Genomic DNA, 14,094 nt, shown 5'->3' on the forward strand with positions numbered 1-14,094 from the left:
GATTCGTGAGCTCGTGTGGATGACTCCTAGAGGCCGGATGCATGTGTGGCTTGCAACATCATTCTCAAGCCCAGATCAGCGAGGTTAGAACGTCTAACTTGCAAGGTAATAGATCTGATCTATTGTTTAATACATACATTAGATGTAGTATAGAAACATGTTGATATGATCAACATGTAGTTCATGCTATATTTATATATTTTAATTTTTGATTTAATGCTATGTAATAATCATGTAATAGGATCTTAGATCTAGGAATTCTCTAATTTTAGAAAATAATTTTGATTTATTTTAGTCTTTCGTTGTATGATCTTGAAAAAGTTTCAAGATCTAACCCTGAAACCCTAGATCTGGTTCCTACAATTGGTATCAGAGCCTAGGTTCTTTATTACATGATTATTTATACATGCTTAGATTATTTTTTAGATTAGATCTAATTTATAATCTGATTATTAAATCTAAAATTAAAATTTTAGATCAATCACAAACTGCAAGGTTGTCCTGCTGTAAGGTTTACCCCTTACAGTGCAAAGGTTGTCCTAGTTTGTGTAGATCTATCTTTAATCATAAATTTGTTAGATATGATCTAGATTAAATTTATAATTTATTAGATTTAAAAGATGTTTAAATCTGAAATAAAATCTCTTTGTTAATAATTTTTGTGCAAAGAAATTGTTTAAAGTTGAAATTATTTCAATTACATGAACCTGTTTAGATTAGATCTAAAATAGTTTCATGTTTATTTCACTTGTATCTTGATTATGAATCAAACATGCAATATGGTTGGTAGAATCATATTGTAAAATTATTTTACAAATATAAAAATTATTTTTTGAAAAGTCGAACCCAACCCTCAGCCCAAAACTTAATTAAGAATTAAGAAGTTGTTTGATTAGGTTCTAGGATTGTGAATTGAAGAACCTAAGACACAAATCATAACACATTGGGTTAATGGGTTAGTGAAAATTAGGTCCATTAATTGGGTTAGACCTATGGTTAGATTAAAGATGGACTTAATTAGAGAATTGACTAAATCTAATCAATTGTTGTCTTAGATTAGGTCAAGGATTCTCTAGATCAATTACAATAGTTGTAGTTGGTCAAGTCCATGTCTTTAACGAAAACCAAATGGACTTGATTCTTGGCTAAGCGGTCTAGCACGAACTGTTAGGTTGATCTAATCGAAACTAATTAAACCAGTTGGTATCTAAGGTAAACCAGACCGGTGGTTTTTAATTGGGAGCCCGCTTACCTGGCCATTTCTGATGGTGTCTAAGGCAAGCTTTGGCAGACCCTCCCACTGATCGAACTTACCTGGCCTCTTGGTGAAATTATATTTTGATTGGATCACTTGACTATTCGAGCTGACCCATGTCAGCTAGGTAAATCAATGTGACTGATTTAGGTGCTCCTAGACCAGCCCTTTTAATGGTCTCCCTTAAGCTGACTTGGTGAAGCCACTGGGAGGATCATGATAAGCTGGTTCATCTGACCTCATCCTCTATATTATTTAAATCTTTTAAAATTATTAAGTCCTTAAAATGATAAAGTTATGGAGATAACTGAGTCATAGCCTCCCATTAAGGTGTTTGATAATGAGTCCATTAACTCAATAATCATTGCAGACCCAAAGGCTTGGTGCTTATTGACTAATGAAATTATCATTCATCATATGACGACTTGGAAGTGTCTCTCTAATGGTGGTTAGGTGAGCCAACCAAAGTTGGGCTTAATCATTCGTTGGTTAGATACACCAAGTATGATCATGTTAATGGTTGGACCTAACCGGATCCTTACAGTGGAGGCCAAAGCCTACTGATTAGGTTTCTGGGACAAAATTAAAATTACTAAAAATTATTTAGAGAAACAATTGGTTATGAACCTACCCTTAGATGTACATGGGTTGACCAACCAAAGTTGGGCTTGTGTGCAGTCTAAGTGGATTCTAGTACCCACTAAGGAATTAGGGTAATTCCTCGAATTGGAGGTAGAGGCTACCAATTCGAATAAAATAGTGGGAGAAACCTTTTAATTAAAGTCTAAATCTTTAGGTTTAATGAATCAATTACTAATTAGGTTATGGTTCTCCTTTGTGCAAATATGGCCACTTTCCTATCGCTCCGATCATTGTTGGACAATGATAAGTTGGTGGGACCCAACTTCGATAGCTGGTACCGAAAGTTGAAGATAGTCCTGGAGCATGAACGGATCCTATATGTGATAATGGATCCTGCACCTGAGGAGCCAGCTATCAATGCATGTGGAACAGTCAGAGACACTTACCAAAGTGGCTCAGTGATCGGACCACGGTGCGCTGTATCATGCTGGCTGCTATGAGCGACGAGTTCAGTCGTAGATTCGAGACAGCTCAGCCAAAGGACATGCTTCAAGTGTTGGAGGATGCCTTTGGCACACCCGATGACGTAGAGAGGCACAAGACTAGTTGTGCCATCTTCAACACCAAAATGCGGGATGGTGCCTCTGTCATTGATCATGTATTGTACATGATCGAGCTGATGAAATGATTGAGCAAACTAGGCTTTCCCTTGCATGAGCAGCTTGGGAAAGATGCAATACTAAACTCGCTGCCCAAGTCTTATCTCCCATTCCTCACTCATTATAGAATAACGAAGCCTGAAGTAAACTACCATGGGTTACTGGGGTTGCTTCAGAACTTTGAGAAGGATCACTAACTTCACAAGGAGTCGGTGAACTCAGTGGGAGGTTCGTCTTCTGATTCTCGACCCTTTGAGAAAGGAAGAAGAACAAGAAGAAGAAAGTCAAAAAGGTGCAAGTTCAGGCTGGGACATCTGTGCAGAGCCAGACCAAAAAGATCAAGCCTGATAAGAGTCTATTCTACTGGCAAGCACCCTAGATTAGATAGTGTGTCAGATATCTACTTATGGCACTGTAGGCTAGGTCATATAAATAAGAACAGAATAAATAGGTTGACTCAAGAGGAAATCTTCGAAGTCAGTGATTGTGAATCACTTCCAACCTGTGAGTTCTGTCTTCTTGGTAAAATGACCAAGTCACCTTTTACTGAAAAAGGTGAGAGAGCTACTGAGCTCTTGGGCCTAATACATACTGATGTATGTGGGCCCATGAGCACAAGTGCTAGAGGTGGATATTTTTACTTTATAACTTTCATGGATGACCTATCCAGATATGGATATGTCTATCTAATGAAACATAAGTCAGATTCATTTGAAATGTTCAAACAATTTCGAAGTGAAGTAGAAAAACAAACTGGGAAGAGTATTAAAACTCTTCGATCTGATCGAGGAGGAGAATACCTTTCTAGTGAATTTCTCACATATCTAGGAGAGAATGGGATTCTCTCCCAATGGACTCCTCCAGGAACACCACAGCATAATGGTGTGTCTGAAAGGAGGAATCAGACTCTATTAGACATGGTCCGATCCATGATGGGTTTTGCTAGCTTGTCGATATCCTTCTGGGGATATGCACTCGAATCGACCTATTATCTGTTAAATAGGATTCCAAGTAAGTCTGTAATTAAGACTCTATATGAGATATGGACGGAACGTAAGCCAGCACTTTCACACCTTAGGGTCTGGGGGTGCCCGGTCTATGTCAAATGATTAGTCACAGACAAACTTGGACCAAGATCTGACAAATGCTCATTCATAGGGTATCCCAAAGAGACAAAAGGATATTTTTTCTACCATGCTGATGAACAAAAGGTGTTCGTCAGCCTTAAGGCAATCTTTTTAGAAAAAGAGTTTCTTGGTGAAGGAACCATTGCCTCTAAGGTTGAACTTGATGAAGTTCAACAAGTAGAAGGACCGACACCAATAGCTGAATCTGAGTCTGATATGATTAGATCATATCCGAAGCTCAATGTACCTGCACCATTAAGGCGATCCGATAGAGTACCACGTCAGCCGGACAAATACTACGATTTCTTGATCCGGGATGGTGATCCCATCGAACTTGATGAGAATAATGAGGATCGATCACCTATATGGATGCAATGCAGAGATCTGATTCCGAGAAATGGTTTGAAGCCATGAAATCTGAAATGAAGTCCATGAAGGTCAACGATATATGGACATTGGTTGACCCACCTGAAGGGGTTAAACCCATTGGGTGTAAATGGGTCTTCAAAAGAAAGAGGGGCGCAGACGGAAAGGTGGAGACCTATAAATCCCATCTGGTCGCCAAGGGGTATCGTCAATGTTATGGTATTGACTATGACGAGACGTTTTCTCCTGTGGCAATGCTCAAATCCATTCGGATAATGCTTGCAATAGCTGCCCATCTGGATTATGAGATCTGGCAGATGGATGTAAAGACAGCTTTTCTGAATGGAGAGCTGACTGAAGAGGTGTATATGATACAACCTGAGGGGTTTACATCCATAGATGAGTTCAAGATGTGCAAGCTTCAGAGATCTATTTACGGATTGAAGCAAGCTTCTCGGAGTTGGAACATGCATTTTGATAAGGTGATCAAAACGTATGGCTTCATTAAGAATGGAGAAGAGCCCTGCATCTATAAATGGGCAAATGGTCCAGTTGTGGTATTCCTTGTCTTGTACGTGGATGACATTCTCTTAATCGAAAATGACATCCCCGCACTACAGGGAATAAAAGTTTGGTTGTCATCACAGTTCTCCATGAAGGACTTGGGTGAAGCATCCTACATCCTAGAGATGAAGATCTATAAGGATAGATCTAAAAGGATGCTTGGGTTATCCCAGTCCATGTACATAGACACTGTGCTGAAGAGGTTCAGCATGAAGAATTCCAAGAAGGGCTATCTATCGATAGGCCATGGAATTTCTCTCTCTAAGAAGGATTATCTGACAACTCCTGAAGAGAGAGAGCGTATGAGTAGAGTCTCATATGCTTCAGCCGTGGGATCTATCATGTACGCCATGACATCTACAAGATCAGATGTGGCATACTCCCTAGGAGCAGTGAGTAGATACCAATCTGATCCTGGAGAAAATCACTGGAAAGTGGTTAAAGCCATCCTTAAGTATTTGAGAAATACTAAGGATCAATGGTTGGTTTATGGTGAGTCAGATCTGAAACTTGTGGGGTTCACAGACTCTAGCTTCCAATCTGACCATGATGACAGCAGGAGCGTGTCGGGTTATATCTTTACTCTGAAAGGTGGAGCCATCTGCTGGAAGAGTTCCAAGCAGCATACTGTGGCAGACTCTGTTTACGAAGCGGAGTACATCGCAGCATCGGATGCCGCGAAGGAAGCTGTGTGGCTGAGAAAATTCATCAACGAGCTTGGAGTAGCACCCTCCCTCGATGGTCCAGTTCTGCTCTACTGCGACAGCACTGGTGCCATAGCTCAGGTGAAGGAACCCAAAGCACATCAGCGGAAGAAGCACATCTTGCGTCGCTTCCACCTGGTATGGAAGATCATGGATCGAGGTGACGTCGACCTTCAGAAGATTGACAGAAAGTAGAACCTAGCGATAAAGGAGTTCGACAACCACAAGTCGAAGATGGATATTAGATACTGTGCCGAGTGGCTTTAGGACAAGTGGGAGTTATTGGGAAATATGTCCCAAAAGCCAATCGTCAAGCTGTTGACGGTTGAGCAATCAAGTATTGTAATTGATTTGTTAATAAATAAAATATATTTAGCATCTTCATCATAAGCTTTCATCTTCTAATGAACTTCATTGTTATGATGAAGTCCTTAGGACTACTTAAGTTTGATAAAGAGAGAATTTATCGATTAGTCCTTAAAATTGTTCATGACCAAATGATAGGCTGTTAATAAGGACGACAGCTTCTATTGAGCATAGGTCGCTGTAGGCCATATGGGTTGGTTGTCCTCTTAACCAAGGAGTGTGGAGATACTGGTATGGCATACAGGTGAGATGTAAGGATACATCGTCATTGAACGTGACCAACTCCAGAGCATTCTACTGTCGAGAATGTCTCTGATGGGATATAGGTATAAGTGTCCCTTAGACTTGAGATCGCCTCAGTGACTTGCAAGCAACTCCTGTACTTTAGTACTGGACTAACTGAATTTCTAATTCAAGGACGAAAGGTTTTTGGGCACAGTCAAGTACTTGCAAAGTCAGAGTGTGATCGAGATGGGATTGAGCACTCCAAGAGTTGGAGAAGAATGAGTCGCTGTATTTCAATTTAGCAAAACCTTGGCCAGGGTAATCCATTAGATGGATTTGATATTTTGAAATACAATGTGGACAACCTGATCAGAGTTGACAGTTGAACTCTGGGGTGTCCTATGATCATTTTGGTCAAGGGGATGAATTATATGAAAACTATATCCGCATGGGTTCTAAGGATGTTGTTCTACACATTCGACCTATCCGGTCGTTGGGTACCATTGCTAGATGGTCATTTCGATTGGTACAGAAATTTATTTCTATGCTATCGGCTTAGGTTCGAATCTATGAGGTCACACATATTAGAGTTCATGATCCGATCGGATGGTTGATCAACGATTAAGAATCGTTCTAGGGTTAAATGATCAATACGATTGACATTTAACCCAGTGCAAGTGTTGCAGGAGGATCGATTAACAATTCGATTGCTAATTGACTTAATTTGATTAAGCCAATAGACTGAGATTAAGTCTAATTAAATATAATTTAATTAGATTTAGTTTGGGCTTGATTGGATCAAGTCCAATTGATTTATTGGATAAGCCAAGTGCAAGGAAAAACTAGTCCTAGTTCAACTAGGACTTGGGTCAATCTAATTTCTAATTTGATTAAAAAATTAAATGAGATTTAAATCTAATTTAATCTGATTAAATTAAGTTTTTAATTGGGTTAATATCTATTTTTAATTAGGTTGATCTAATTTTAGTTTGATTTGATTTGAGAAACCAAATTAAAACAAGTCATGAGATAGAATCCTAGTAAGACTAGGATTCCACCTTGCGCCACATAAGCCTTCCCCATGCCCTCTCTCTTATTCAACGCCAATCTCCACTTATTTTGTGTGACAAAAGCCCTCTCCCAGGTCTCTCCCACGTTCACAAAAGGTTTTCTATCTTCTTTCTTACATGGAAGGTGGTTTGGATCAAATCAAAAAGGAATAAGTTTGGATTTCGAATTCTATGAGATAGAATTTTAGAAATCCAAAACTCTTTCAATTTTGCACCAAATTTATCCAAATTTTTTTTGGAATTTTCATGGATTTTAGGGTATATATTTTGCACCCTTTTCTGGTGATTCATATATGAAAATATGGAGGAGGTGCTCAAGAGTTGGGTGCCCCTTAACTTGCCATGTTTGGATAAGCCTTGACTAGGTATTTGACCTAGACAAGGACTCTATCATATCTCTCTGTATAAAATGAGTTTCTTCATAAAATTTTTGAAGAAGATATAGATTTGAGAGACCTTTGAGCCATCCAAAAATCAAAGAGAAAAACCTTTGGGTCGTGGAGATATAATATACACAAGTTAGGGTGTCTAGAGAGAGAAATGAGAAGAAGAAGAGGATCTTCTTCTAGGGTTATTTGTTTTCATATCTTTCCTCCCTCCATCTTGAATTTTCTGAGAGCGTCTCAGATCTGAAACTCCTCCTTCTACTTTCCATCTTTGGAAGAGTCCAAATCAAGAAGAAGGAGGCACCTGATCAACCATCAAAAAAGGATCAGCGCAGTACTAGCATACTGTGCTGATTTCCTGAAGCAGGACTTCTGATCGAGATTCGTGGGCTTGTGTGGATGACTCCTAGAGGCCGGATGCATGTGCGGCTTGCAACATCATCCTCAAACCCAGATCAGCGAGGTTAGAACGTCTAACTTGCAAGGTAATAGATCTGATCTATTGTTTAATACATACATTAGATGTAGTATAGAAACATGTTGATATGATCAACATGTAGTTCATGCTATATTTATATATTTTAATTTTTGATTTAATGCTATGTAATAATCATGTAATAGGATCTTAGATCTAGGGATTCTCTAATTTTAGAAAATAATTTTGATTTATTTTAGTCTTCCACTGTATGATCTTGAAAAAGTTTCAAGATCTTACCCTGAAATCCTAGATCTGGTTTCTACAACTAATCATTGGTGATCCTACACATGGGGTAAGAACTCATTCTTCTCTTAAAGATACATTCAATCATTATGCTTTTGTCTCTCATCTTGAACCTAAAACTATAGACGAAGTTGAAAAAGATTATAATTAGATTAATGCAATGTAAGAAGAACTTAATCAATTTGAAAGAAATAATGTATGGACCTTAGTATCAAGACCTAAAAACTACTCAATAATTGACACAAAATGGATATATAGGAATAAATTGGATGAACATGGAAATGTGATAAGAAATTAGGCAAGATTAGTTGCAAAAGGTTATAATCAAGAAGAAAGAATTGATTTTGATGAGACCTTTGCACCTATTGCTAGATTAGAGGCAATTAGACTTCTACTTGCATATGCTTCCTTTATGAAATTTAAATTATTCTAAATGGATGTCAAAAGTATCTTTTTAAATAGATATATTGCTGAAGAAGTTTATGTAGAACAACCTCCAGGTTTTAAAAATCATGCTTTTCCTAATCATGTTTTTAGATTAAATAAAGCTTTATATGGTTTGAAACAAGCACCCAGGGCTTGGTATGAAAGGTTAAGCAAATTTCTTCTTAATAATGATTTTTCAAGAGAAAATATAGACACAATCTTTTTCATTAAAAGAAATCAAGATGATATATTAGTTATACAAATATATATTGATGATATTATTTTTGGGTCTACTAATAAAACTCTTTGTCAAGATTTTGCAAAGCTCATGCAGGGGGAGTTCGAGATGAGCATGATGGGAGAACTTACATTCTTCTTTGGATTCCTCGGACTCTAAATCAAACAAACAAAGGAAGGAATCTCCATCACCCAAAACAAGTACACAAGAGAATTACTCAAGAGATTTGGAATGGAGAACTCCAAACTGATTGGCACACCCATGAGCCCAACATGTAAGCTTGACAAGGACGAAGAAGGTAAGAGTGTAGACTTAAAATTTTATAGAGGCATGATTGGTTCTCTATTATATTTAACTGCTAGTAGACCTGATATTATATTTAGTATTTTCCTATGTGCTCATTTTCAATCAAATCTAAAAGAATCACACTTGAATGCAGTTAAAAGAATCCTTAGATATTTATATGGTACACAAACTCTAGGATTATGATATTCTAAGGACTCATTAATTGATTTAATAAGATATTCAGATACTGATTTTGCTGAATGTAAATTAGATAGAAAAAGTACTAGTGGAACTTGTCAATTTCTTGGAGTTAACCTAATCTCTTGGTTTAGCAAGAAACAAAATTTAGTAGCACTGTCTACGGTCGAGGCCGAATACATTGCAGTCGGAAGTTGTTGTGCTCAAATCTTGTGGATTAAACAACAACTCGAAGACTTTGGTATCAAACTTAATGAAACTCCCATAAGATGTGATAATACTAGTGCTATAAATCTCACTAAAAATCTAATTCAACATTCTAGATCAAAACATATTGAAATCAGGCATCATTTCATAAGAGAACATGTCCAAAATAAAGACATAATTCTTGACTATGTTTGTACTGAAAAATAATTAGCTGATATCTTTACCAAGACCTTAAGTGAAGATAGATTTTATGAAATTAAGAGAGAACTAGAAATTCTTGATCCATCTGCTTAGGTGTCTCTCTAATTCCAAGATATCAATACCAAAATTTTTTTTAGCTTAATTCTCATCTTTTGAGCTCAAACCTCCAAAATAATCATTCTCATAATCAATTTTTGGGTATACATTCTTCTCCTAATATTTTAAATTTTTTTGAAATTATTTCATCATTTTTCTGAATTTCTCTGTGCCATGAGTCGACCTTAGGGTAAACTTGTAATTTTGATCAAATCTTTCGGGCGCTTCTTTTGTTGGAAAACCTCCCTTGAGCCTACCCAACTCTTCATCTTCTTCCTTCCACCAAGCCAAAAGACACCCTCTCTTCTTCCTCAAACCCAAGTTTTTCTCCAAAACTCTTCTCCCACCATCTCTCACCTTCTAAATCGTCCTCTTGGAACCCAGCTCCTCCCTTTTCTCCTTCTTCGTTTGGAGCGAGTCGAGCTTGCCCTAGTCTCTACCCGTCTTCTCCAAATCAGCACTCCTCTTCTCCAAAATCATTATCCTTCCCCTAAAAACCTTCTATCTCTCCACACATTTGCTCTCCTAAGTTCCTTGCTAGCTCTGGTTGTGCAAATGGCTCTGAAAATGAAGCTTTCACAGAGGAGGAAATCAGTTCGCAGGTTGGAAGAAAGTATGCACCAGAAGAGACAAGCAACCGAGACCACATCAGCTTCAAACCCTGCTTCTGCATCTGCTCCAGCTACATCTCGATCTTCAATCAGCCCCAGTAAGATACCCCTATCCGATAGGAAGGTAGAGCCCGGCAAAAATATTGATTTTAGATTTTTTGCAAAGGAAGGGTTCACTATCGGATCAAAAATTAAGGACCAAGGTTGAAAATTCTACTGCTCACTTAAAGAAAATACCTATGTGGATCTTGTTAGAGAATTTTATTTGAACTTGAGCTACAGCAATGAAACAGTAAATTCCACAGTAAAGGGTGTAGAAATTAACCTAGATCCTATGCTTTTGGGGGAAATCCTTCATTTACCCTGTGAGGGATACACAAACATGGAACTCCCAGTTAAGGAGGAGGGAATAAATGTAATTCTAGAAAGAACCTTCACGGAAAGCCTAAACAAATTAGAGGCCAAGATCCTTTCCATTGAGATGAGGCTGCTACACCAAATGGTAACTAAGTTATTTTTCCCTAGAAGTGGTAGACATGATCTCCTCTCTGGCCGGGACATCTGCATTATATATCATGTTATTACTCAAACCCCCCTGAACCTCCCGGTATTGATGATTGAAGCTATGAGAGAGACCTTGAATAGGTCCAAGGCACATTTGCCTTTCGGTATGGCTCTCACTTTAGTATTTAAGAGATTTGGAGTTAGCTTTGAGGGGGAGGCAGTAGCTAGGCTTTCTTACTCTGACACTATCAATCGTCATACTCTGCACCGCATGGGATTTTTCAAGACTGATGGTGGTTGGACAAAAGGTGTGGAAGGGAGAGCTGAGGACAGAACAGAGGAGGAATGACCGTCATCACCTCTCCATGATCACAAGGCTGTATCTCCAGACATTCAGTTTGTTTCTGACCACGAGGCTGGGCTGTCAGAGTCTATGAGGAGGCACACTTCAGTCCAGTAGCCGGACAGCAGAGCACATCTCTCAGAGATCAGATTGGTTGATGATCAGATAGAGATGATATCTCAGCGCGTAGCTTCCATACTATCTCGTCAGATGGGTACTTCAGCTTTTGCTCAGGGATCGACATCTCACGATGTATCTGATCAGACACTAATCCCCCACATCTCCACTATGTTCCAGATGATTTCTGATCAGTTAGTTCGCATCGAGTAGCTTGACGGTTGTGTAGTGAGACTGACTGGCAGAGTATTTGACTTGCAGAGGCAAGTGCTAGCTCTAGCCTATCCACAGCCACATGAGGACATCACTGAGGTCTCAGACCTATCTGCGGAGGCAGTCAGACTGTGAGGAGTCTTGGAGAGTGGCTTTGATTTTCTGAGGAGAGAGATCAGGGGCTCTAGTGAGCATGCTTCCACTCAGTTCACTGCACTGCTACAATCTATTTTGAGAGCTTTAAATCTTCTGGACACCATTAGACTATCACTTGTAGCACAGTCCTTTGCTTCTCAGCCTTCAGGATCCTCTCACCCTTCCACTCGTGCTGGTACCTCTATCCATGGCAGAGGCAGACGCGGTCGAGGTCGAGCCCATGGACGTGATCCTTCATCTCCTCACCCCATCTCTGATTCATCAGACTCCGATCCATCCAGTCATGATATCTACTAGATTGAGTATAGTCAGTCTTTTCTTTAGTTTTTGTCTAGGATCTATCTTGTAGGCCATGTAATGCAATGTTGACTGTTTAACTCTTGGATAGTTTCTATCTATGTCTTTTGTACTCTAAGTCAACACTTATGTATTGAAACATCTTTGTACTCACTCATCTTTTGGATATATATATATACACTTTGACTTTCAATGAATATCTCTGAATGTGATCAACTTGAATTACTTTTAAATTATGAAAAACTTGAATAGTAATATCTTTTAAATGAGCAAATTGATCTATCTTTTACGATTGCTATATTAAGGGGGAGTAAAACAATAAGCAATACAGAAACAAGCAATTAAAGAAAGAAGCTAAAGAAGTAAAATTGATCCCATCAAAAGGAAGAAATAGAAAATATATTCAAAAAAAAAAAAGGGGAGTAGAGAATCTCAATTGATGCTGTCAAAAAGGGAGAGTAGAGAATCAAGATTGATGAGATTGAGCAAAGTAATAAGAGCAGCAAAGATTGAACATTAAGATTGAGATTGAGCAAAAATCCAAAAATCGAAATCGAGATTGAGCAATAAGAGATTGAACTATAAGCAAATTTCAAATTTATAAGCAAATTTCAAATTTATAGCAAATTTCAAATCTGTCTTTAAATTGCTTATGATGCATTTCGTTCTAATACTTGGCTATGATATTTAAGTGATGCATCTTTATAAATTTGAAATTCATGTTCAATGCTTTATATATGCTTTTGCTCAAGTGTTTTATCATCATAAAAAAGGAGGAGATTGTTGCTCCTTGAATTAATTTTGATGATTACAAAGTATTTGAGAGGATTACTAATGATCTTGGATTGGAAAAAGACTTATTGCTTTTCAGAGGCAAAATTATAATTTTATCAATACCTGTTTCAGAAGCCTCAAGAGCAAGAACAAAAGACGTGCAGTCTACTGGAGAAAATTCAACATTTTTGAAAGTATATTTTGCAAGAAAACTAGATTTTTATTTTTGAGTCGACCCCATGAGTCGACTCATGGTTTAAAGAGCTAAACAGCACGCTGAAATTTTGACTGGCACTCTCTGTGAGTCGACCCTATGAGTCAATCCATTGGCATGAGTCGACCCTATGAGTCGACCTCTGCTGCTTTGCAGGCCAAAATTACAAAACAATCATTTTCTATTCTGTTCCACAGAGGTCGACCCTATGAGTCGACCCATGAGCATGAGTCGATCCTATGAGTCGACCCCAGTGACGGAAAAGTTTCACAACGGCTAGTTTTTAACCCGTTTCAATTGCATTTAATGCTTATTTAATGTGCTCTAACGGCTCTATTTCAGCCCAGATTACTCTCCACCATTATTTGAAGTTATAAAAAGGGATTTAAAGGAGGGAATCATATATAGAGAAGAGAGAGAGAGAGATTTTTGAGAAAGGTTCTTCAAGCATTCTTTTCAACCCTAAGCAAGATCTCACTTAAAGCATTCAAGAAGCTTTTAATTCAAGTTCACCAACTCCTCAAGTGCTCATTCAAGTCTCCAACCACCTTGAGAAAATCAGAAAGAGCTTTCTTCTACTTGAGTAAAGTGTATTTAAAGCTTCATTCGCTCATTAAAGGAGCTTCATCTATATTTTTGTGCAATTAATTGTAATACTTCTTTTGAGTTATTGTTTTTGTTTTGGAAGGATTCTAAAACGTAGGAAGGTTGATCCGAACCTTGAATCGGATTGTATTGGGTTGGCTTGTACCCGAAAAATAAGTGGACTAGCTTGGGATAGCTAGAGTCATAGTTTTTGACGAGTGTATTCAAGTTGAATACAATTTAGTGGATTGAAATTTTTAAGTAGGAGCTTGGGGAGTGGATGTAGGTGCAAGGTTGGCACCGAACCACTATAAATCCTCTTGTTTGTGTTGTGCTTAATTGCTCTCCTTTTAGAACTTCTTTATTCTCTTGCATTCTTGCATTCAACCATTAGCCTTGAATCAATTGCACTCTCCTTACTTGTCTTGCTATTGTTAAATAATCTTCAAAAGGTGTAAGTTTAGTTTAAAATTTTTAGAAACCCAATTCACCCCTCCCCTCTTGGGTTGCATAGCTGGGCAACAGTGACATTCATAGTATTAACTATATCAGTTTAAGTACATTATATGGCATACATCTATGCCCAAGAGGATAGCAGACCTCT

The sequence above is a fragment of the Elaeis guineensis genome, chromosome 12 (assembly GCF_000442705.2).
Source record: "Elaeis guineensis isolate ETL-2024a chromosome 12, EG11, whole genome shotgun sequence".
Lineage (NCBI taxonomy): Eukaryota > Viridiplantae > Streptophyta > Magnoliopsida > Arecales > Arecaceae > Elaeis > Elaeis guineensis.